Raw genomic sequence first — 24,614 nt, 5'->3', positions numbered from 1 at the left:
CGTATATTTTTCTTCCTAAAAAAAGATTGATGTATTATATTGATACATACAAAAGAATTATAGGTAAGTTTTCCTGTTTTTCATATGGTTATAAAAATGCCTCTTTCATGTGGAGCTTTGGGTCGGGATGAGGTCTAGAGCCCGCTTAACTGGTTGTGTCATAGCCGTTTGGTGAGGCAGTCGCCTCATCTCCACCTTTAGTGAAGTCTTCACTTTTAGACTTGAGTTCGAGTGAGCAAAGCGTCTCTTACTTTTTTCTTTCTGAAGTTTTTCTTTGTGAGTCTTGATGGCTAGCTGGTCAGCATATAATCATCTGTTCATTCCCCCAACAAGTTCTTGAGCCTCTGATTCCAGGCAGAGGCAGTCTGGGGCCCTGCAAGTGCCGCTTTCTCCTTGACTTGGGCGGGGCCAAAGAGGCTGCAGTACCAGTGGCAACGGCTCCAGTACTCATTCCAGAAGACTCGAGAAAATAGTGGATCTTCACAAAGTAGGTTTTGGATAAACTAGGAGGAATCCAGAGGGTGTGTGTGCATATATGCTTGCGTGCGCGTGTGTGTTTTAGATTCTGACACAGAAGTGAGAGCTTAGGGTAGACTGCAACATAAGCGTCGTTTGTTTCCTAACTCGTGTAATTGCAGGCTGATTTTTGTCTTGAATTATGATGAGGGCTTTTTGCTGGTGAAACAGTTCTATATTCAGCTAGCTTGGTTGTGATGGAATAAAAGTTGTGTACTGATAAAAATGGTAATTTTCTTCTATGATGATTTTGAAGCATTTCTATAATAGCTCATAAAAATAAAGGCAGGCTTTTGGTGAATATATTCTTAGGGAAAAAGTAATTTTTTGCAGCTTACATCATTTAAATCTAATAAATAACCTTAAAACTGAAGTGGAATCCTGATTTGGATTGAAAAATATTTTTTACTTAGATAAAGGATATAAATGACTTATAATTAAGAAAAAGCTTCTTGTATAGGCTGGGTTTTTTTAATGAACTTTTAAAAATGGGTATATAGTACAGAACGAAAAAGGTTGTGTAAGAGGTTATATGGTTAAAGAGCTACTTGCCACCCTGTCCCCAAATATCCATTTCTCTCCCTGGAGGCAGCCATCATTACCAGTTTCTCATTAATTGTGTGTGTGTGTGTGTGTGTGTGTGTGTGTGTGTGTGCCTGTGCACACGCACCTGGGTGTAATTTTTGGATTGTGGTAAAATATACCTAACATAACATTTAGCATTTTAGCCACTTTTACATGTATACTTCTGTGACATTAAGTATATTCTTGTGCAACCGTCCCCATTATGTATCTCCAGAACCCTTCTCATCTTGCAGAACTGAAACCATCTCCATTAAACCCTAACTCCCTGTTCCCCCTCCCCCACCTGGCCACTACCCTTCTTCCACTTTCTGTTTCTATGAAATTGACTGTTCTAGATACTTCATATTGTTATCTATTTTATAATTGTGTTTACATATTTTGTGGGCATGTACACGAGGGTGGGTGTGCGTTTTTACACAAACAGTAAAACACCTTGCACGTTTCCAAAATTTGCTGTTTTTAGTTAATGTATCTTGGAGATTGATATCCGTTTCTGTAGAGCCATATCATTCTTTTTAAGGGTTGTAGAAGAAATTCCTAGATGTGAGACTTGCTGGCTTAAAGAGTACATGCATTTTAAACTTGGAGAGATATTGCTAAAGCAAGGGTGGCCCGTTAATTGCAGTTTTTTAAAGATTTTATTTATTTATTCATGAGAGAGAGAGAGACAGAGGGAGAAGCAGGCTCCCCACTGAGGAGGGAGCCCGACGCGGGACTCGATCCCAGGACCCCGGGTCACGACCCGAGCCAAAGGCAGACGCTTAACCATCTGAGCCACCCAGGTGCTCTGTTAATTGCATAGTTCTAAAGAAAAGACTGCGTGTGCGTAGATGAACACACAAATTTGTGGCTGCGGTGCTATTTGTAGAGACTAGAGAGCCGTTAAGTAGGCTAGGAAGAAATAATTTTTAGCAGTTAGCGCTAGAAAGCAAAACTTCAGAAGCTTCCCTTTCATCAGATGTGACCTCATGTGAGCAGAGCCTATGAGGCAGGGGCCTTTACTCGACAAGGGGAACTTCAGCCAATTCTCATTTGTGAATTTTGAAGAAAATGGAGCATTTTTATTTTGGTACTAAGTTGCAGTGGCTCCTTGGGACTCAGAGTTGAAAGGTCTCCTGAAGCTGCTGGACCTTCTGTCTTACTTGTATTGTAATATGCATAAGGAACGTCCTGGAAGTATTCAGGACAAGATTGCTGTTGCCTCGTTTCTCTTCGATTCTCTTCGATTCTTGTACTCTTTGCGGAGCAACACTTGATTAATTTACCCTATACCAGTTTAGCATGTATTACGTGTCATGTGCTGTACGAGATGCTGTGGATTACCCTTAGCTATCTTCTGATCTAAAGGAAGATACAGATGGGCAAACAGACCTTTACTTTACAAGGGGCCAGACGCTCTGACGGAAGAGCACACAAATGGTAGAGGGACCCCGCCTACACTTGGAAGTGAGGGTCAGGGAAGTGACTTCTTTGAAAAGGGACTGCCAAGACCTGAACGATAAGGCGACATTAGCTAGTCCAGAAGAAAGTATGAGTTGGGGAGAGACCATGTTCAGAGGCTAAGACAAGAGACAACTGACTGGTGGGCTGGGTCGGAGGAATTTGGAGCACAGAGAGGACACAGGGGCCGCCAGCCGGCCCTGAGGGCAAGGAGCGTTTCTGTTTGCGGAGTGCACTGGTAGGAAATGAGACACACCGCACCAGCTGTGCCAGATGCACTCTGCTTTCCTTCTAAGTTGCACCACATTCTGAGATGTCCCTGAGCCCCAGAAGGCAGTGCGAGGAGCTCTGGCCATCCATCCTGTCCCCTTTCCATCCCGCACTGCTCCGAAGGCCCTCTGCCCTGAGTGACTTCCCACCCACCCATCAGGTCCCCAGGACTCCCACTTCAGGTCTCTTTATGGAACCTTCCTTCCCTCCACGAGACCTGTGAGGAGAGGGCTTCCCCTTCTCCAACACACTTCATTCTCCCATACTTGATACTGAGAGGAGCTGGGTATCGTCAGAGTCAGCTCTGGTGCCAAGGCCGCTGCTTAGCTCTTCTGATTTTTCCTTATTTTTTTTTTTAACCAAGACCTTCATGGTGCAGGAAGCAGTGCGTAAGCAAGCTCACTCTCTCGTCAGGGACCCGGTCCACCCCAATGAGCCGCCATGGCTGGCAGCACTGTGATCCCCACGAGCCCAGGCCCAGAAGGTTAGAGCAGAGCGCTCTGTGCTGCTTGTCTGCGCGCCTCCTTCTCTGCCCTCCCGCAGGCCATCCTGACCCTGCTGCCTTCGAGGTCTTGCCTTCCTGCCGTCCTCCTGGCCCTCTGCCTCCCTGCTCACGTGCTAGCTGCTCGGGCGCGTTCTGCTCACACTTAAGAAATGTTAGCATTTTGCCCTCTTCACATCCTCCTCCTCCTGGGGGTTCCGGTGTGAGGGGCCCAGTGAGGTCCCGGCTGCAGCTGTCCTAGCTCGCCCTGCCTCCCCGGGGTAGCCTGTTCCTAAAGGGAGCGGGGGACAATCTCCATGCAGGCTATGTGCTGTGTCCCACATAATAATGTATAACACTCAAAACTGTCTTCACAAACGTGCTGGAGGCTTTCCTGCTCTGTGTAACATTCTGCAACTCGTTCTTTTCGCTCCCTAGTTGGCTCTTGAGCTTGGTCCGTGTCGCTCTGTGTAGACCTTCGTTCAACATGTCTCCTTGGGCCGTAGAAACATCTTTGCAGCAGAAGCCCCACCAGAGCCCAGAGGGAGAATGGAATTTAGAGAAACGGGCATTGACATCTGGTTTATGTTTACCTCCTTTGGTCCTATTAACCAAGAAGATATTTTTATTTCTTTGTTTGTGAAAGCTTTCTACAAAAAAAGGCATCCATTTTCTAGATTTATTAATAGGGCAGTCCAAAGGTTTTATTTTTAGATTTGAAAGAAGGCAAAGAAGGCTTCTGAGATATGCACATTTCCCTTTGTTCCCGTCTTCTTTGCAACATTCCACATTGTTAAAACACGAGCTTGAGCACTTTTAAGCACCCACTGACTTTCTACGTGTGGATTTTTTTTGAAAAGATTAAAGCAGTTTGGTTTTTCTGGGACTTCTAGTGATATTTAAGTTTTGACATTACTTCGATAAGTTAAATTTTAAATTTGTCTATAGATGTTTAATAATATATTTTTTAAATGTGAATTTCTGTGTGTTTTTTTTTTGGTGTTTTTGTAAATAGCAGAAGGTATCAGTCCATATTAAGTCCTAATTTGCTCTAATATTTTCAGCTGTTTTTGGAATTAGACTTGGCAAAAAAAAAAAACAGACAAACGTCTGCAGTTGTGACAGTTTGTCTTTTTGTTCCGCTTAACTCCAGAATAAAAAATTCTAGTGAATTTTTTTTCTAGGCTTGTAAGAACAGAGGAATGATTAAAGTCGTCATAATACTTAAGGAGTTAGGGAAAGTTGAAAGTCTTTTTTAAGTGGCGACCCTGTAAAAATGTAGCTTATAAGCAACTGTATAAATTTTTTTAAAAGATTTTATTTATTATTTGACAGAGAGAGACACAGCGAGAGAGGGAACACAAGCAGGGGGAGTGGGAGAGGGCAGGCTTCCCGCTGAGCAGAGAGCCCAATGCGGGGCTCAGTCCCAGGACCCTGGGATCATGACCTGAGCCGATGCTTAATGACTGAGCCACTCAGGTGCCCCTAAGGATACTTCTTTTTAAGATTTTTTTATTTTTAAGTCCTCTCTACATCCAGTGTGGGGCTCAAATCTACAAGCCCAAGATCAAGAGTCATGATCCACCAACTGAGCCAGCCAGACATCCCAAGAATACATTTTTTTAAGATTTTGTTTATTTATTTGACAGAGAGAGAGAGACAGTGAGAGAGGGAACACAGGCAGGGGGAGTGGAAGAGGGAGAAGCAGGTTTCCTGCTGAGCAGGGAGCCCGACATCGGGCTCGATCCCAGGACCCTGGGATCATGACCTGAGCTGAAGGCAGAGGCTTAACCAACTGGACTGAACCACCCAGGCGCCCCTACCCAAGAATACTTAGTAGCACATAAATTGCTTAACAAATAATAGTGTCAAATAATTGTTATTGGCATTTAAACATTCTTCCAGAGTCCTCCTTATGCACCCTTGTGCATACATACATGTTATTTTAAATAAATGGGATCATACAATGTGGTGTTGGGACTTGCTTTCCTTCCTCAATGATAGGTTGTAGGTATCTACCCATGTCGGGAAAAATGATTGATAACACCACCTTTCCCTAAGATAAAAATAACGTAATTGCATTTTCTTTTTTTTAAAAGATTTTATTTATTTATTTGACAGACAGAGATCACAGGCAGGCAGAGAGGCAGGCAGAGAGAGGAGGAAGCAGGCTCCCCATGGAGCAGAGAGCCCGATGTGGGGCTCGATCCCAGGACCCTGGGATCATGACCTGAGCTGAAGGCAGAGGCTTTAACCCACTGAGCCACCCAGGTGCCCCGCATTTTCTTTTTTTTTAAAGATTTATTTATTTATTGGAGAGAGAGCAGGGGGAGGCACAGAGGGAGAGCAAGAATCCTGAAGCAGACTACATGCTGAATGCGGAGCCTGATGCAGGGCTCAGTCCCAGGACCCTGAGATCATGACCTGGGCCCAAATCAAGAGTTGGCTACTTAACCGACTGAGCTACCCAGGCGCCCCTTAATTGCATTTTCTAATTATAAAAATAGTATGTGTTCAATGGAAAAACAACTTTTTTAAAGATTGTTTATTTATTTGACAGACAGAGATCACGAGTAGGCAGAGAGGCAGGCAGAGAGGGGGGGGGGGAAGCAGGCTCTCCGCTGAGCAGAGAGCCCGATGCGGGGCTCGATCCCAGGACCCAGAGATTATGACCTGAGCCGAAGGCAGAGGCTTAACCCACTGAGCCACCCACGTGCTCCTCAATGGAAAACATTTTTGAGAAAATAAAGAGGAAAAGTAAGAATTACCTATAAACGTGGCATCTACAGATAGATAACGTCTGGCTAACAATCTCTTTACACCATCATTTTTTTTTTTTTAGAGAGAGAGAGAGAGTGCATGTGTGTTGAGTGGGGGGAGAGAATCTTTTTCTTAAGATTTTTTAAAAAAATAGCAAGCACAAGTTGGGGGGGGGCAGAGGGAGAAGCAGACTCCCCGCTGAGTGAGGGAGCCCAACGTAGGCCTTGATCCCAGAACCCTGAGATCATGACTTGAGCTGGTCAGACACTTAACTGACTAAGCCACCCAGGCGCCCCGAGAGAGAGAATCTTAAGCAAGCTCCAAGCCCAGCACAGTGTCTGAGTGTGGAGCCTGACACGGGGCTTGATCTCATGATCCTGAGATCATGACCTGAGCCAAAATCAAGAGTCAACACTCAGCCAGCTGAGCCACCCAGGTGCCCCTTTATACCATCGTTTTTGGATGCGTACATGACATTTGGAGGTCTGTGCCTCAGATTAATTACGGGCATATCCACTTATTCCATGTCTCCATTGCTCCGAACGACAGGTATGCCCGTGTGCTGACGATACCACTCGGCCCGCATCTCTCGCTCCCCCCCTTTAGCCCCACGCTGGGTGGCCTCTGTAGTATTTCTTCGTGAGTTGCTCACAGTCGTTTCAGACTGCACAAGTCCCAGACAGTTCTCTTGCTTTCCCCCCACTTCAAATCTGCTTTTCCCCTGTCTTTTTTATCCCAGTAAATAACGTCAGTATCCATCCTGTTACCAGTGCAGAATTCTAGGAGAATCCTTTGATTCTGCTCTTTCCCTTACCAGCAACTCCTGTGGGGATCCGCGTTCAACATGCCCCGCAGAGTCTACTCCTCCTCCCCACCTCTAACGCTGAGGCCTCAGTCCGAGCCCCACGTCGCCACACAGCGGATGCCGCAGGACTTCGGGTGACGTTGAACAGCTTCCTCACTGACACTTGGGAAACACTGTGCATTTCATAGAACTATTTGTTACAGTGACAGTCAGTTCTAAGTGATGGTCGTGTTCCACATTTAGTGACTTTTCATCTGGCCAGCACAGTTCCGTCTAAGTACCGCATTCTTTGCCGCTCCCTGCCGAAGGGTCTGCGGCTCCTCAGGCTGTCGTCCAACCGTTCATTCCATCCACGACGGAGCCAGGGCCGCGCCGTGCTCGGGCACCATAGTAGGCGGCCTGTAGGATGACTGAGACAGATTGGTACCTTTCCTCATGGACCTTAAGTTTGGCAGGAGACACGGATTTTGAGTAATTGACCAGTAATTCTGTAATTACGGCAGGTTAAGTGCTCTGAAGGACAAGTGGCGGTGGGGGCGGGGAGGGAAGGGGTGTTCACGATGATCGTGAGTAGTGGGACAGTCCAACTTGGGAGGGGTAAGGAAGCCTGTGCTAAGGAGGCAGTATGGAAGCCGAGAATTGAGGGGTGAACAGGGGTGGGCAGGACGCGGAGTGGAGGAGGGCTTTCTGACGCAGAAGAGCGCGTGTGAGGGCACTGAGCCCCGCAGGAGCGTAGCCGTCTGAGGCACTTGAGGAAGCCCTGTATGGCTGGAGCAGAGTGGGAGGGTGGTGGCAGTGGTGCAGGGAGACAGGGTGATGGGCTAGGTGCAGGATGGCTTTTTTAAGATTTTGTTTATTATATAGAGAGAGTGAGTGCACTTGAGCAGGGAGAGGGACAGGGGAGAGAGAATCTCATGCACACGGTGCTGAGCACAGAGCCCAGCTCGGAGCTCGATCTCACAACCTTGACATCATGACCTGAGTTTAAATCGGGAGTCGGATGCTTTAACCAACTTAGCTACCCGGGCACCCCAGTGCAGTACTTTTATATTAATGTCGGAGCAGTAGGAAACTATTTAAGCGTTAGGTTGTTTGGGGTTTGAGTTTTATCAAAATATTACAGCCTGTCGATAACAATATAACTTGTCTCAAAGCTGGTTATGGTGAAAACAGCAGCCTACCCCCTCCTCTTCCTGCTCCACGGCCCAGATATGAGAACTTTTAACTGTTCCTACTTTCAGTTTCTTTGATGGTTACCTTCAAAATTGAATCATATGCTTATACATCTTCCTTGATTTACCAACTTTGGGGAATTATATTAACCCCCTGAAATGAGAGAGGATGACTTAGCATACAGTACCTCCCACGTTGAGGCTCACTTTCACCTTTTCTCTGTAACTTCAGTGGTTCCTGTTGCATCAGGTTTCCCCGGGGCACTTCACCTCTGTAAAGATGAGGGTGCTAATGACCCTGCCCTTCCTCCCACCTTTTCCCCACTTTGACCTCCTAAAACTACACTTGACCATATCAGTTCTTAAAATTGTTAACATTTGTGTTCTGCCCTACAACCACATCCAAGTGGTCGTAGGTTAATTCCAAAGTTGAAAACCTGTCAACATCATTGACACTATTACACATATGAAAATACTGTTTACTCTGAGGCCAAATCACAAATGCTAGGATTACATTTCCTTCTTTATAGGTCGAGTCACAGTTGCTAGACCACTCAAAGGAGAATGACCAAGCAAGGTAAATTGGATCCTCTTTTCTTAGACTCCATCACCTGCTTAAAATCCTTGCCAGAGTTTAACTAACCTGCTTCATGTTTGTTTGTTTGTTTATTTTTTTGTACGGTTTTATTTGTTTATTTGACAGAGAGGGAGATCACAGGTAGGCAGAGAGGCAGGCAGAGAGAGGGGGGGAAGCAGTTCCCCTGCTGAGCAGAGAGCCCAATGCGGGCCTCGATCCCAGGACCCTGAGATCATGACCCGAGCCGAAGGCAGAGGCTTAATTAACCCATTGAGCCACCCAGGCGCCCCCTGCTTTATATTTGGACCTTGACTTTCTTGTACAGATATTCCCACTGTTTCTGATTGGCTTTTGCTTTTCTTTAATAGTATTCCCTGATCTTGTTGTAAAGTCTTTTCAGCCATGCTGTTTCTTGCCTGCAGCTCTGTGTCAGCTCCCCTTCCCCTCTCAGATATTCCACTCAGAGCTCTCTGTTCCCCTTCCGCAATCTGGGCAAGTACTCGCTCCTTAAGGTTGTACACAGCTGCCGCCTGGATCTTCCCGTCACGGAGCTCTTGGGTTGGAGCCACTGTTTCCCAGAAGCCATGTCTTTTACATGGCTTACTCCTTGTTTTCTGGAATACTCCTTGTTTTCTGGAATACGTCTTTAAATAACTTACCGAGATAGTGTGTGTGGGTAGTAAACTGTAGTGGACACTCTTGTGGCTTACCCACGTCCATTCCCTCTTTACTGATTCCTAACAGAACCCTGGTGTAATTTACCTTTCCACCTTACTCCCACCACCAGCAAGGATCCTGAAGTCATTCTGCACGTTGCATTCCCTTAGCAACTGTTACTAGGGTTGGACCTGTGGCCTCAGTTGGTCCAGTCAGAATGAAGGGAGGGGCTTTGATGGTATGTTCAGGGCAGACTATACTTCCCCTCACTGGACGTAAATCAGGAATGCTGTTAGCAGCTCTGGTGTAACCTCAGATTGAGGTACTAAGCCTCACTTGGTGGGAAGTGACAGCAGTTTGTCACCAAGGATGGGGAAGCAGAGGAACAGAAGGGCTCTGGGCTTCCAGTTACGTGAGAGAATATATTTTCTCATTGTGTAAGCCAGTTTGAGTTGGCTTTTCTGTTACTTGCAGCCAAAAGCATTGTTAATAGACAAGTCTTCTGAGTCACTGCATGTCTGAAATGCTTTTCTTTTGCTCTTCTATTGACTGGGCATAAGATTCCAAGTTGAAAATCATTTTTCCTCCTAACTTTGAAGGCACTGCTTCCATTGTCTTCTAACATGCAAAGTCACTAAGGGAAGAAACATCTGATGTCGATCTGATAGTGGTTCTTTTGTGGGTGGCCTTCTTTTCTCTCTTCTTCCGTGGAACATTTTTAGGATTTTTTTTTCTTTCTCTTTGGTGTCTTAACATTTCATGAGAATGTGTCTGGAGTTGTGTCTTTTTCATTCATTGTACTGGGGTCATTCAGTCATTGTCTGTTGTCAGCTCTTTTTAAAAAAAAAAAATATGTTTCATTTTTCCGTGTTCTCTTTTTTATGGAGATTCCTTTCAGCTTAATTTTGGACTTCTTATATTGGTCCTCTGTCTCAATCTTCTCATATTTTCCTTTTGTTTTCTTTCACTCTGAATTTTGGAAGATCTCCTAGACTCTATTTCCATCCCTTCTGTTACATTCTTCATTTCAGCCAAATCTTTCTCTCTACTTACTGTGAAGCCTGTGTGCCCACTGCCTAGATTCAACAATTGTTAACATTTTGACATATTTGCTTGGTCTGTTTAGATGTGTGCATTTTTATATCTTTTTGCTGACCATTTGAAAGGAATTCGCAGACATCATGACATTTCATCCCTAAGTACTTCAGCATACATCTCCTAAAAATAAGGACATTTTCCAATATGACACAGTACCCTGAGCGCATCTGAAAGCATTAACAGTTTTCTGTTATCATCAGACAGCTATTCTAAATTCTGGTTTTCCCCAAATGATTCTTACAGCTGTTTGGGAAGAGGGGAACTAGAAAGCAATTAAGATTTATACCTTACATTTGAGTATGTTTCCTTTTTCTCTTTTAATAAGAATAGCCTCCCCACCTCCAGTCCACCTGCAGCGTAGACTTTTTGAAGCACTAGCCCAGTTGTTTCACAGAAGGCCCTCATTCTCCATGTGTCTCTTTTCCTGTTTATCGCTTACAGTTAATTATAAGTGAGAGGTTAGATTTGCGGGCTTCCTTAGGTAACCACTTTGGGCAAGATTATTTTGTATTAGCTAATACTAATACTGATACTAATACTAACACTAAAGTATTAGATAGTTCTCCAGTGGTTCCTGATGCTACATTTTACCATTTGGTTGAAGAAGCAGATGGTCTTTCCAGATGCAGATGCAGATGCACCTTTCCTGTTGTAATTGATAAGTAATATGTGGTATGATGCTTTGGCATGACACAAGGATTCTGTTTCCCAACAACTATTCATCTAATTTGATTAGATTTTAGCATTCAATGATGATCCTTGCATGCCTCAGTCTATTATTTCTTTGGGAGTTAGAAAATGATGGATTTTCTAATTCTGTCATCTCTTCTCCATTTAATACTGGCATTCTGTAAAGAATTTTCCCTCATCAAATAAGGAGGATCTGTATTTCCTTCTAAAAAGACAGCATAGGGGCGCCTGGGTGGCTCAGTGGGTTAAAGCCTCTGCCTTCAGCTCAGGTCATGATTCCAGGGTCCTGGGATCGAGCCCCACATCAGGCTCTCTGCTCAGCAGGGAGCCTGCTTCCCTTCCTCTCTCTGCCTGCCTCTCTGCCTACTTGTGGTCTCTGTCTCTGTCAAATAAATAAAAAAAAATCTTAAAATAAATAAATAAAAAGACAGCACAAATACTAAATCTTTGCCTTTAATTAGTAAATTAATTACTAAATTCCAGAGTAAGAAGTGGGTATGATAGTCACCCCCAGATGGTAGCAAACTATCTGCTGTTGTGTTTTCTCTTCTCTTTCAGGTCAGTGTGGACTCATGGATTTTTATTTATTGAATGTTTTATAATTCAGCTACAATCATTATTTTTTTTAATCAGAGTATTCCAGATTTGGTCAGTGTGAGTCCCTTCGTGCTGACACTTGAGTCTTCTTGGCATACTCGCAGTCTTTGAGTGATTCTTTGCTTTCTGGCACAAGAAAGCACGTGTGCCTTTTCCATGTGTGCTTTTCTAAGACTTCTGATTCCTTTTAGTGGGAAATGGTGTTTAGGAGCCAAGATTTGGGAGCTAAATGTGCTCATTCTTACTGGGGTGACAATCTCTCTAGGCTCTCTCAGTGGACTAAGCTAAAAAATATGCTGAAAAATAGTTTTAACTCATGTACACATAATGATGTCTTTAGTGGAAATTTAACATTTGAGGGCTCGTCTTTAATATTTATCCTTTTATATCTTTTTCTTACACTGAAAATGTTGATTCTTTTTTTAAGATTTATTTATTTTAGAGAGAGAGAGACACACACAGAGTACACAAATGGGGAATGTGTGGAGGGGGAGAGGGAGAGGGAAAGCAGACTCCCCTCTGAGTGGGAGAGCCCGACAATACGGGGCTTGATCCCAGGAACCTGAGATCATGAACTGAGCCAAAACCAAGAGTTGGACACTTAGCCAGCTGAGCCACCCAGGTGCCCTGAAGATGTTGATTCTTAATTAACATACTTATTATTTGCTTTATCTAATAATATACATAAAGTAGTTATAAAATTATAATGTTATTACTACTACTAAGCTGCCGTCTTAGTTGTTGAAGAATCGCAGGACAGCGTTCACAGCAATCACAGCAGCTGGAAATCAGGAGTAGAAATCCTGGAAAGCAGATAGCCATAGGCAGGGGGCCCAGATTCTTCTTATAAACTTGGCTAAATTCCAGCTAAGGCAAAAGAAATGAACAGAGATTATAGAGGCTGTCCACCATATGGAAGACCTTTAGAGTTTGAATTCTATCAAGTTGACTGCCTGTCAAATAAATCGATACTCTTTATTGGAACATAACAGAACCCAAAGTCTGACAGTGTATCATTCATGATGTCTGGACATTTGAAAAAATAGGAAAATGTGACCCTTACTCAGGAGCAGGGGTAAGCAAACTTTTTTCTGTGCATAGTAACTATTTTGGGCTTTGCTGACCATATAGGCTCTGTCACAGCTACACAACTCTGCTGTTGTAGGGTGAAAACAGCCGTAGACAGTACATAAATGAATAGGCATGATTGCATTCCAATAGAATTTTATTTACAAAGATAGGCAGTGGGTCGGATTGGGCCTGCAGGTCATACTTTGCCCACCCCTGTTTAAGAGAAAAGGCAATCAATGGCAGCCTGCCCCAAGATGACCCAGGTGTTGGAATTAGCAGAAAAGGATTTTAAAACAGCTGTTGTAACCATGCTCAAGGACGTATAAGAAAATATGCTCATAACAAAAGCATGAATCAGTAGCCCTAAATCTACTCACATAAATAATTATGTTAAATGAAAATGAACTAGACACTTTAGTTAAACGGCAGAGATTGTAGGCTGGATTAAAAATCAAGGCCCAGGGCATCTGGGTGGTTCAGTTGGTTGAAAGCGTCCAACTCTTGATCTCAGCTCAGGTCTTGATCTCTGGGTCAGGAGTTCAAGTCCTGTGTTGGGCTCTGTGTTGGGTGAGCAGCCTACTTAAAAAAAAATCAAGGCGTAACTATATGTTGTCTATAAGAGAAGCAGTTTTTTGTTTGTTTGTTTGTTTGTTTTGACAGAGACACAGCGAGAGAGGGAACATAAGCAGGGGGAGTGGGAGAGGAAAAGCAGACTTCCTGTGGAGCAAGGAACCTGATGCTGGGCTTGATCCCAGGACCCCGGGATGATGACCTGAGCCAAAGGCAGACGCTTAATGACAGAGCCACCCAGGCACCCAAGAAGCAGTTTTAATATGAAGACACCACTAGGTTGAAAATAAAAGGATGGGAAAAAGTATACTGTGCAAACAGTAAGCATAGGAAAAGATGGGGTAGCAATACTAATATCCAAAAAAAAAAAAAAAGCCAGGTTTCAAAACAAAGGGTATTACCAGAGATAAAGAGATAACACTTCATAATGAGAAAAGGGTCAGTTTATCAGCAAGACATTAACAGTCACAAATATGTATGTGCCTGATTACAAAGCTGCAAAATACATGAAGAAAAATTGGCAAAATTAAAGAGAGAAATAGACAAATTTGTAATCATACTTGGCAATTTTAATACTCTTAGTAATTGTTAGAACTAGACAAAAAAAATCAGGTTGTAGATTTGAATGGTAGCAGTCATAATGACTTCATTGACATTTATAGAATAGCTCAACAATTGGAGAATACATATTCTTTTCAAATGTACATATTACAGTTCAATGGTGTATCATTTTGCTGGACCATAACTTGAGTGTCAATAAATTTCAGAAGTTTGAATTATGTTCTTTGATCAGAATGGGATTAATTAGAAATCCTAACAATAAGATCTAAAAGAAAATCCCCAACTATTTAAAAATTAATATATATCTAGGGGCACCTGGGTGGCTCAGTGGGTTAAAGCCTCTGCCTTCAGCTCAGGTCATGATCCCAGGGTCCTGGGATCAAGCCCCACATCGGGCTCCCTGCTTAGCAGGGAGCCTGCTTCCGCCTCTCTCTCTCTGCCTGCCTCTCTGCCTACTTGTGATCTCTGCCTGTCAAATAAATAAATAAAAATCTGTATAAAAAATAAAAATTAAAATTAATACATATCTGAATAGCCCATGGGTCAAGAAGAGGTCAAAAGAAAAATTAGAAAAGATTACAAACAATAATGAATTGTAATGAAAATAAAATGTATTAAGACTTATAGGATGCAGCTGTAGGAGTACTTAGAGGGAAATTTATAACTTTAAATGCATATATTAGAAAAGGAGGAAGGTGTGGGACATCTCGGTGGTTCAGTCAGTTAAGCATCTGCCTTTGGCTCAGGTCATGTTCCCGTGGTCCTGGGATTGAGCCCCACATCTGTCTCCTTGCTCGGCGGGGAGCCTGCTTCTCCCTCTGCCTGCCGCTCCCCCTGCTTATGTTCTGTCTCTCTTATTCTCTGACAAATAAATAAATAAGATCTTTTTTTAAAAATGTGACTTAATGTTAAAAACCATTCTATAATTCGCCGTATTACGAGAATAAAGGAGGGGCGCCTGGGTGGCTCAGTTGTTAAGCGTGTCTGCCTTCGGCTCAGGTCATGATCCCAGAGTCCTGGGATTGAGTCCTGGGATCGAGGCCTGGGGTCGAGGCCCTGCATCGGGCTCCCTGCTCAGCGGGAAGCCTGCCACTCCCTCTCCCCCTCGCCCTGCTTGTGTTCTTCTCTCACGGTGTCTGTCTCTGTCAAATAGGTAAATAAAAATCTTAAAAAAAAAAAAAAAAGAATAAAGGAGGGAGCTCAGTTGGTTAAGTGGCCCACTCTTGATTTCAGCTTAGGTCATGATCTCAGGGTCATGAGATTGAGCCCCACGTTGGGCTCCACACTGAGCATGGAGTCAGCTTCTCCTGGGCCTCTCCTTCCTCCTCCATCCCACCACTGCCCCACTTGTGCATGCACACATGCGCTTGCGCATGTGCTCTCTCTCTCACTCACTCGCTCTCTCTCAAATAAATCTTTTTGAAAAGAAAGAATAAAGGAGAAAAAACATAATTATCTCAGTAAACTTAGGAAAAGCATATGACAAAATTCACTGCCTGTTCATAATAGAAACTCACCAAATTAGGAGTGGAAGGGAACTTTCTTATTTGATACAATATATTTAAGAAAGCTAAGATAAACTATATTTAATAGTAAAATATTGAACGTGCTACTCCTAAAATCAGAGACAAGGCAAAGGTGTCCACTCTTAATACTTACGTTCAGTATTGTAGTAGAGGTTTTAGCCAGTATGATAAGGCAAGAAAAGATTTTAAAAAAGCATTAATGTTAAAAGGAGATAAAACTGTGTCTTTTTGAAGTTAATATATAAAATTTGAGAATCTGTAAGAGAGAGAAAGAAAAACCGACTAAAACTGAAAAGTGAATTCAGCAAGGTCTCAGGACATAAGGTCAATTATACAAAAATTAATTGGAAAGTAAAATTTATAATGCAGTAGCATTGGGAATAATTTAATGAAAAATGTATAAGGTCTATACACTGACACTGAAAACATTGCTGTAAGAAATTAATGACCTAAATAAATAGAAAGATTTACTATGTTCATGGATTGAAAGACTGATATTTACAATGTTAGTTCCCCCATATTGATCTGTAGATTAGACGTAATTCCAATCATAATTACAGACTTTTTATTTTTATTTTTTTAAATTACAGACTTTTTATAGAAATTGACAAGGAGAGTGTAAAATGTATATGGAAATGCAGAGTACTAAGACATTCAAAGCAGTATTGAAAAACAACAAAATTGGAACATTTATTCTACCTGACTTTGACTTACTATTAGTCTACAGTAATCAAGATTGTTTGGTACTTGCATAAGGATAAAGACCTAGTTCAGTGGAATAGAATAGAGAGCCCAGAAACTGATCAAAGTTCTATGATCATTTTTTTGTTTGAGAGAGAGAGAACAAGAAGGGGGGGGTTGGAGAGGGAGAGCAAGAATCTGAAGCAGGCTTCATGCCTGGCACAGAGCCTGATGCGGAGCTTGGTCTCACAACCCTGAGATCATGACCTGAGCTGAAATCAAGAGTTGGATGCTTTACCAACTGAGCCACCCGGGTACCGCAATGATCCTTTTATCTTTCACAGAGACACCAGAGCAGTTCAGTGGGAGAAGGGATAGCCTTTTCACCAGATGGTTCTAGATGATAGCAAATGATGGTTATATACCAGAAAAAAGAACCTAGACTCTATCCATGTTAGTTTTCTAGAGTTGCTGTAACAAAATAACACAGACTGGGTGGCTTAAAACTCAGGGTGTCAGCAGGGCCGTGCACCCTCTGAAACCTCTAGAGAAATACTTCCTTGCCTCTTCCCAGCTTTTGGTGGTTTGCTGGCAATCTTTGATATTCCTTGACTTGCAGCTGCGTAAGTGTAGTGTCTGCCTTCCTCATCACATGGTGTTTTCCTCAGGTGTCTGTGTCTTCACATAGCTGTCTTCTAATAAGGACACCAGTCATAGTGGATTAGGATTCCACCCTATTCCAGGATGACCTGTCTAATTACATCTCCAGTGACCCTATTTCCAAATAAGGTCACATTCTTAGGTACCGGGGTTAGGAAATTTCAACATTAAAATTTAAAACTTTTGCTCTTCAGTGGCTACCATTAAGAAGATGAAAAGACAAATCACTGAGAAAATAGTTGAGACAAGTCATAGAGAAAATAGAAAATCATGTATTTGACAGAGGACTTGTACTTAGAATATGTAAAGAACTCACAGTTCAATAATAAAAAGGGGGAAAGATTTTAATAGATATTTCGCAAAGGAAGGCATCTGAATGATGATCATGAGAACATGCTTAACATTACCCATCAGAGAAATGCAAATTAAAACCACAATGAAATACCACTACACACCCACCAGAATGGCCAGAATTGAAAATTGGCAATACCAGATGTTGATGAGGATGTTGAGTATGACTGAATGAGAAATGGTACCAGGGAACCATAGTGATGTTTTCTCTTAAGAAAGGTTTGGCTTGGGGCACCTGGGTGGCTCAGTGGGTTAAGCCTCTGCCTTCGGTTCAGGTCATGATCTCAGGGTCCTGGGATCGAGCCCCGCATTGGGCTCTCTGCTCAGCGGGGAGCCTGCTTCCTCCTCTCTCTCTGCCTGCCTCTCTGCCTACTTGTGATCCCTGTCAAATAAATAAATAAAATCTTTTTTTTTTTAAAGAAATGTTTTGGGGCGCCTGGGTGGCTCAGTGGGTTAAACCTCTGCCTTCGGCTCAGGTCATGATCTCAGGGTCCTGGGATCGAGCCCCACATCGGGCTCCCTGCTCGGTGGGGAGCCTGCTTCCTCCTCTCTCTCTCTGCCTGCCTCTCTGCCTACTGTGATCTCTGTCTGTCGAATAAATAAAGAAAAATCTTTAAAAAAAATAAAATAAAAATTTAAAAAAAAGAAATGTTTGGCTTACACAGATGCATGCCCTTGACAGAACTCATCAAATGATACACTTAGAAGATTTGTCATTTCACTAGAGGTAAATTTTACCTAAGAAAATGATAATGAGTTTTCAACTATAGTTAATGATATGCATGCCAAAAGTATTTGGGTGTACTGGTTTGCAGACTTAGAAATGCATCAAAAATCAGATGGATTGCTGGCTAGATGAACCATGTCAACAACAGCAGAGTCTAGGTGATGAGAATGTGGGTGTCCTTTGTGCAGCTTGCTAAATTTTTCTGTATATTTGAATTTATTTATAATATGTTGGGGAAAAGTCACTTGGAATAGTTCTTTTCTGTGTGGTTATGTTATTGATTTGATATACAGCTAGGTTTATTTTCAGCATTGTTGGCTTTTTTCTCTTTATGGAATATGTGAAATATTTAATGGTTCAAAAGTCAAGCCTAATTTAATATGGGGAATTGCTACTTCACTGAACCTGGTTTAGTTATGATTGTAGAGTAGTAAGTTACAATTGTAATAGTGATTCTTTTTATTAATGGCTTGTATGCCCACACTTCATGTGCACGTAAGCAGCGTTGAAATGTGAGATGATGTCTACTGGATCTAGTAGGACAGACTTGAATTTTTTTAAGCCAATCCTTATAAGAAATGTATACTCCAAAGTCATATTTCTGTTTCTACCCGCCTTGATCCCCTTACAGGTTATCATTTTGGGGTTTTGCTCATCCATGTCGTGTTTCCTCTTAAAAATATAAGCCAGTACACACGCATTCTTGCTTCTCCTCCTTCCTGACCGAGACGGTTAGCATGATGGGTGTTTCACATTTTGTTTTTCGTTTGTTTTCACTTGGTCTGTCCTGGAGAGCATTCCCTATCCTTGTAGCTTCTCTCCTTTTTTATGGCAGTACGGAGTTCACTCCTCGTTCGTGTGCCTGCCGCGTAGACTCCGCTCTGTAAATGAACTGTGCTCTAGTGGAGCAGCTCTTTCTGGATGGACATTTGGATCCTTTTCAGCCTTTTCCTATTGTAAACAATGCCTTACTGTTGTTTTGTATTTGTAGCTAATGCTTTTTAATCTCTGAACTCTTTTATTGTCCGTTTCTTTCTTGTTTGTGGACACTTCTGTTCTGGTTTTATAGCTATATTGTCTTCTAGACTTTAACCCAGGATATTATATTTCCTCTAGGGACAGAGTTGCTCTCTTTTCCATGCTGCCAGGTCTCTTCCCCTAGCCCTAGAGAGCCATGCAGGTTGGGAGCGAGCGGCCTGGGTAGTTGGCGCACCGCCTCTGCTCTGGGGGGGTCTCCCGTTTCCTGTGGGGTCTGTCCCGCAACAAGGGTTTGGAGTAGGAGTTCTGTAGGGGGTGGGGCAGGTTAACCAGAGTTGGCCTCGCAGGGTAGGCAGATAGGAGTCAGCCCTTGTGCCGTGGACTCTCGGAGGCCGGATGGAGATGGGCTTCACCTGGGCCTGTCAGCCATGCCAGGAGCCTTACTGGGAAGATGGGGAAATTCCAGCCCTTCCTAGATTTAGAAAAGACCCTTTGGTTTCTTGCCCATGGGAGAAAGTGGCACCTTGCCACTCACAGGTGCTCCACCGACCAGCCCCGGTATCATTAGCCTCACCTGGGAGCTTTCTGGAAGTGCCCTGCCCCAACCTTCTGGATCACAGTCTGACGCTCAGAAGCCCCACGAGTGATCCATGTGTGTGAGAGTCCAAGGGGCACTGCTTGTCCCTGGTCTACTCTGATACTCTGAGAGCCTCTCCGGGGTTCTAACCGGCACATGGGTTCCCATCTCCTTTGTAGTACCTTCGGGTCTGTTCTGTTAGTCAGCATACTCTGCCTCCTTCCAGCATCTGGAAATTTGTGAAGTATATCTGTTCGGAAGTCCCCTCCTGCTGTCCTCTCTGTTGGAGTTTTCTTCCTCTTCCTACATCTGTACTTTGTTTCTTCAGGGTTTGAAGGCCTAGGTAGCAAACGCGTGTGTGCAGTTTGGTGTCTAATGAAGGATCTTAAGCAGGCACCGGGCTGTAATGTAGTGAACTTCATCAGAGGTAATGGGGACAGAAGGCAGATTGGAGCAAGCGGGAGGTGAGAGAGTAGAGACCGGGTAGAGTGTATGTGCTGCCCAGGGGGGCACAGTAGAGACGAGGTGTAGACAACTCTTTGAGAAGTGCCATGATGAGGACGGGAGAAATAAGTGTGGGGTGGAGGGCGACGGTGCCGCAGAGGCTCTTTCAGGTGGGTGGCGTGAGAGCATGGTTGCATGAGGAGGAGGGCACAGAGCCCTGGAAAAGCAGTTCTTGCATGGAGAATGACCACTAGAGGGTGGACTTTGGGTGGGAACTTCCTCTTTGGTCAGGGTGGAGAGGGTAGAAGTCACATGGATCCTTACCTTTTTTTGAAGATTTTATTTATTTGTAAGCGAGAGCAGAAGCAGGGGGAGTGGCAGGCAGAGGGAGAAGCAGGCTCCCCACTGATCAGGGATCCCAGTGCGGGACTGGATCCCAGGACCCTGGGATCATGACCTGAGCTGAAGGCCAGCACTTCACCGACTGAGCCCCCAACATGTTCCAAAGTCACATGCATCCTTGGTTAAGGTTCAGTCGTCTAGTGAGAATTAGAGCTTACACAGTGCTGGAGGCCAGAAGTCCAAAATGCAGGTGTCACAGGGCCCCACTCCTTCCAGAGGCTCGAGTGGAAGATCCTTCCTGACTCTTCCAGGGGCTGGCAGCTGCCTGGTGGTCCTAGGTGTTCCTTGGCTTATGGTCACATCACTGCCCCTGGTGTTTGCATCTGCATGTGGCTTCTCACCCTAATCCAGGAGGAGCGCATCTTTAGATCTTCCCTTAACCACATCTGCAAAGACCCTTTTCCCAGGTAAGGTCACGTTCGGGGGTCCAGGGCCGAAGGCGTGTATGAATCTTTTGGGAGCCACCATTAAACCCACCTTAGAAGCCTGTCCATCACCACGGCGGGAGGGCCTGGGGAAGGCCAGGAGTCCCCACAGAACAGTAGTTTTCAGTAGAATCCAGGTGATAAGCAGAGGGACAGTGGCCATGCAGTTTTATTTTGCGCAGTATTTCAGCTAACGGCGCTCTCAGAGGAGACTTTGTGAGGTGTTTATGTTGTCCGGAATAGTCTTCACAGCACCCATGGAACTCCTGACTTTCTGGCTGCCCCAGTTTGGGAGCTGTAACAGAACAGTGTTGTTACTCACTGGGAAGTTTGTGTAGTTAAAATCAAGGGTTCCTGGGCGCCTGGGTGGCTCAGTGGATTAAGACTCTGCCTTTGGCTCAGGTCATGGTCTCGGGGTCCTGGGATCGAGCCCCACATCGGGCGCTCTGCTCAGCAGGGAGCCTGCTTCCCCCTTTCTCTCTGCCTGCTTCTCTGCCTACTTGTGATCTCTCTCTGTGTGTCAAATAAATAAATAAAATCTTTTTTAAAAAATCAAGGATTCCGGGACGCCTGGGTGGCTCAGTTGGTTAAGCAGCTGCCTTCGGCTCAGGTCATGATCCCAGCGTCCTGGGATCGAGTCCCACATCGGGCTCCTTGCTCGGCGGGGAGCCTGCTTCTCCCTCTGCCTCCGTCTGCCAGTGCTCACTCTCTCTCTCCGTGTCTCTCTCTGACAAATAAATAAATAAAATCTTTAAAAAAAAATCAAGGATTCCTTTAAGTCTGTTCTCATACTCCTTGTACCTTGTGCTGTGACTAGACATGGAAATGAAACATTTAAAAAGTGAAAGTGCTGGGGAGCCTACCTGGCTCAGTGGGTGGAACATATGACTCTTGACCTCAGGGTCATGAGTTGAAGCCCCACATTGGGCACAATGCTTACTTTAAAAAAAAAAAAAAAGAAAAAGGAAAAAACCGTGAAAGTGCTTACACTTGTGCCTATTTTTAAAAAATGACTTCTTGGGGCGCCTGGGTGGCTTAGTTGTTGAACATCTGTCTGCCTTCAGCTCAGGTCGTGATCCCAGGGTCCTGGGATCGAGCCCTGCATTGGGTTCCCTGCTCGGCCGGAGGCCTGCTGCTCCCCTGCTTGTGTTCCCTCTCTCGCTGTGTCTTTCTCTGTCAGATAAATGAATAAAATCTTTTTAAAAAATGACTTCTTAAAGGTGCACATGCTCTGAAGCATAGCCACAACATTTTGTTCTTTCCCAGACAACTTTTACAGTAGCTGGTGGTGCCAGAAAATGTAGCCCTAATCGTTTCCATCATCTGCAAAAGTAGAGCTCCTTCTGTGTCCAGCTGTGTCCAGCTGAGCGCCTCCGTACCCAGCTGGGTAACAAGCCTTCGTCCTTGCAGGCGCTCAGGTGCCCGTGAAGGCTCCACCTGCTCCCTGTTGCGGCCTCCCCGTATCCTCACTCTCTCCTTCCCGATGTGAATGGCATGGGCAGTCGTCGTCATTCCCTGGCATGCCACCTCCACAGCCTCACCACCTTCATGCTTTGTCATACTGTGTTGTCAAAACCTTAACCCTCGTGAAAGTCAGTCATCACCTGCCGCACAGCTGGATCGAGCCCCCGGACTTCGCCGGCTAGCATACGATGGTTCCCCAGTCTCTCCTTGCCTGTCCCACCCTCCTCGTCAGCCATCTCACCTTCTCGCGGCTGGTATCTCATCTCCTGGTTCCCGGAGAGCAGGGAAGCAGTCCAGAGACGTCATCAGCAGGGCCTGCATCTCCTCACCAGCATCCGCCGCCCACTCTGTGCCCCACTCCTCTCCTCGGCCCTTGCTCCTCTTCCTGCCGTCTCTGCAGCCCTCTCCCGTGTCAGGGATTCTCTCCCCAATGCCAGATCCTTCCCATCCCCCTTGAAGCCTGCTGCTGCTTCTCCAACTTTGACAAAAGTGGCCCTTGACCCCACCACCCTTCCAGCTTCTTTGCTTCCCTTTGCCGGCGGGACTTCACTCTGTCTCTACACACTTTCTTGAGATCTCTCTGGTAGGCCCTTTGCTAACATGAACAATGGCCTTCGTATTGTTAAATCCAGGAGCCGGTTGTTACTTCTCTTTCCTGACCTGTCAGTGTCCGTGATCCCAGTTATCCGCACGAGTCAGTCCCTTTCCTCCCTCAAGACTTTGCATCAGTGTGTACCTTCTCAGCGGGGCCTGCCCTGACCACCCTGTTTCTTCCAAATCACAGCTTTGGTCCCTTTCTAACAGAATGGGTGCCTGGCCATGTTTATCTTAATTGTATCATCCCTGCAGAGCAAGATTATCTGCTGTATTCAGAGGTCCTTGGCAGTCCTCAAGAGGTCCTTCGTGACTGTGTGCTGGGTCTTCCTCTGTGCTCCCCGTGATGTTGAAGGGCCTTGGGCTCACACTTCTCTACCTGCACTCCCCAGGTGATCTTATCCAGCCTCATGGCTCTCCAACCATTTGCAAAGCCCTGGCTGCCAAATTTATGTCTCCAGGCTAACCGGGTCCCCTGAGCTCCGGACCCATGCCTCCAGTACTTACTTAGTATCTGCTTGTCTTCGGACGGGCTTCTCCAGCTGTACCTGTTCAGACCTGGGCTTTGACACCACCACCAATTCCCCCATGCCTTCTCTTTGCCTGGTCTTCTTGCCCCTTGGGCCGGAAGCCTGGTGCTCGTTACCCACATAGCTTGCACACCATGTCCCATTTGTCCGCAGGCCGTGTTTGTTCTCCCTGACAAGTTCCCATCTCTGCTGGTCCCATCCTGGTCCAAGCTCCCAGCCTTGCTGCTTGCCGCCTGCCTCTCTGTTCAGTCCTGCAACGTGCAGGACCCTCCCTGCACCCCACTCAGAATTAGAGCCAGAGTTCTTACAGTGGCCTGCTGCGATCACCTCTCCTGCCACTCTCCTGTCACTCGTCCACTGTGGCTTCCCTAGCCTCCCTTCCTGGACCCTCTGGGTATACCCCTGTCCTTCCCTCTTTTGGGGACGTTCTTCCCCCGGGTATCACACGGCTCCCTTTTTGGTCTCCTTCAAGTCTGCTCAAGTGTCACCTTCTCAGTGTGGCCCTCCCCGAAAGCTGACATCTGCCTCTACCCCACCAGCTCCCCCTATCTAGCCTAGCACTTGTTATCATCTGCTATGTGCTGTTTTACTCATTGGTTTTATTTGTGTCCTGTCTCTCTCTGTCCCTCTTCCTCTCACTAGAATCGAAGCCCCATGAGGGCAGGGATTTTCTTATCTCTTCACTGCTGCATATCCAGTGCCTAGAACCATGCGCACTTACTGCTCGGATGGATGGATGACTGAGTTCTGTAGTGGGACCTTGCCCTAAGATTTTGTCTCATGCTGAGAGGGACAGAATAGAACGCAGCCTGCTCTGCTGTTGACTCATTAGCTTCCCTGTGGCCAAGTGGAACGGTTTTGTTTATGGGTTAATCAAACCAACATTCTGGAGTCAGAAAGTACACGTAAAGGGCAGATATGCGGAGTGGTTACTTTGATTTACTTTTTGGGGATTTGCAGTTATCCAAAAACATGGAACAAATTGATGAAAGCCTAAATAACACCCACATGGTTCCCCCACTTTTTAAACATACATCCTCTATGAGTGTATAATTTAACAGCATGATTTTCCAGTGTAGCTTTGCAAAACCAGAGAAATGAGTTCTAAAGACTGTCAGGTGTCTTTGCAATCTGTGGCTTCATATTTGTGTAACAACATTTGTGTTTTACCAATAGATGTGCTGCTTAAAGTACCCGTGAGGATGGCCTTTATGGCTTTTCACCCGACTGGGCGGGACCTCAGGAACTGATTCCTGAGAAGAGGCTGATACTGCCCACCCCAGCTCTCAGGCCTGAGGAGCCTGACCGCTCCCCTCCTTGGGCCCTTAAAGACCCCTGCAGACCTCCAGGGTAGCCCCCATAGCTAAAAAGGACAGTGGTTTTCTGGCATGTTGTGCTTTCCCTA

General features: G+C 45.0%; 1 protein-coding gene across 5 annotated transcripts in view; it reads left to right on the top strand.

Annotated features, from left to right (window-relative positions):
* MECP2 (methyl-CpG binding protein 2) overlaps nucleotides 1-24,614 on the top strand; it is a 59,067-nt gene that overhangs the window by 7,802 nt on the left and 26,651 nt on the right. The window contains exon 3 of one of the 5 annotated variants that reach the window (XM_080795119.1): nucleotides 8,560-8,606. The exons of the other annotated variants lie outside the window; for them this stretch is intronic. The gene's annotated coding sequence lies outside the window, so the exon portion shown is untranslated. The remainder of the gene's footprint in view (nucleotides 1-8,559; nucleotides 8,607-24,614) is intronic. 5 annotated transcript variants of the gene reach the window in all.

This window comes from Martes martes (genome assembly GCF_963455335.1).
Source record: "Martes martes genome assembly, chromosome: X".
Lineage (NCBI taxonomy): Eukaryota > Metazoa > Chordata > Mammalia > Carnivora > Mustelidae > Martes > Martes martes.
This window is presented reverse-complemented; position numbering and strand designations above follow the sequence as displayed.